The sequence below is a fragment of the Leuciscus leuciscus genome (genome assembly GCF_965113295.1).
Source record: "Leuciscus leuciscus genome assembly, chromosome: 2".
NCBI classification, from domain to species: domain Eukaryota; kingdom Metazoa; phylum Chordata; class Actinopteri; order Cypriniformes; family Leuciscidae; genus Leuciscus; species Leuciscus leuciscus.
The window spans coordinates 17,775,583-17,776,870 of NC_138726.1; the positions used below are offsets into that span (position 1 = coordinate 17,775,583).

The 1,288-nt window shown below is 50.7% G+C and overlaps 1 long non-coding RNA gene across 1 annotated transcript; it reads right to left on the reverse strand.

Annotated features, from left to right (window-relative positions):
- Positions 1-244: 244 nt before the first annotated feature.
- On the reverse strand, positions 245-1,084 carry LOC309492313. The gene is made up of 2 exons (XR_014203510.1): positions 708-1,084; positions 245-644 (listed from the first exon to the last, which is right to left on the reverse strand). It is a non-coding gene; the product is annotated as an uncharacterized lncRNA (long non-coding RNA).
- Positions 1,085-1,288: the final 204 nt, after the last annotated feature.

Sequence of the window (1,288 nt, forward strand, 5' to 3'; positions counted from 1 at the left end):
ACTTCTTGTTATTTTATTATACACAAATCAACCACCTATGACTTGACAATCTCATTTCCTCCAGCCAATCACGGGCCCCCTAATCCCGTGGGCCCTGGGGCTTCAGCCCCACCTAGCCCTTATGTTAATCCGGCCCTGGTTGTGTCACAGGCCGGGGTGGGCCAATCAGGCTGCACCCACCCCTGGAACCCCTCTTTCACCCTTGGGGAGTCGGACAGAGGCCAAGCACAACAACAACAGAGAGAATGATCAAAAAGGTATATTTTATTTATGATTAGAAGGTTAAAAGTCTTAAAAGGTAGAGGTCCGGTGAGTAGGATTTCTTCGGTTCCCAGGCCAGAAGGGGAGCCTAGAGGACTTCGTGGGATTGCCGTCAGGTAAGTGTATGGTACGTGTGTCTTGTAAGGAGGAAGAGGAAAGGGGGAGGGGTTTATGGCCAGGGGCGTGGGTCCTCTGACCGAGGTCTTTCACCGCCCACCAGATGGCGGCGGCTTTCCCTTCTGTCTTTCCCAAAGGCGGACAAACACACAGAGCAGGCGAAAGGAGGACCAACTGGATTCTTTTACTGTGGAGCAGCCAATGGACAATCTCTCACAGTCTTCCTCAAAGGCGGGCGTACACACAGAGCTGGTAAGAGGCGATTTCTGCAAGCAGACAGGTGAGCATTCATGTAAATCTTCGTGGTTCACATAAGACAGGGGACTTACAACTGGAGTCTTTCACTGCAAAGCAGCCGACGAACAGTTTCGCACAGTCTTCCTCAGAGGCGGGCTTACACACAGAGCTGGTGAGGGGTTAATTCTGCAAAGCAGACAGGTGAGCATTCATGTAAATCTTCGTGGTTCACATAAGACAGGGGACTTACAACTGGAGCCTTTCACTGCAAAGCAGCCGATGAACAGTTTCTCACAGTCTTCCTCAGAGGCGGGCTTACACACAGAGCTGGTGAGGGGTTAATTCTGCAAAGCAGACAGGTGAGCATCCATGTAAATCTTCGTGGTTCACATAAGACAGGGGACTTACAACTGGAGTCTTTCACTACAAAGCAGCCGACGAACAGTTTCTCACAGTCTTCCTCAGAGGCGGGCTTACACACAGAGCTGGTGAGGGGTTAATTCTGCAAGCAGACAGGTGAGCATTCATGTAAATCTTCGTGGTTCACATAAGACAGGGGACTTACAACTGGAGTCTTTCACTGCAAAGCAGCCGACGAACAGTTTCGCACAGTCTTCCTCAGAGGCGGGCTTACACACAGAACTGGTGAGGGGTTAATTCTGCAAAGCAGACA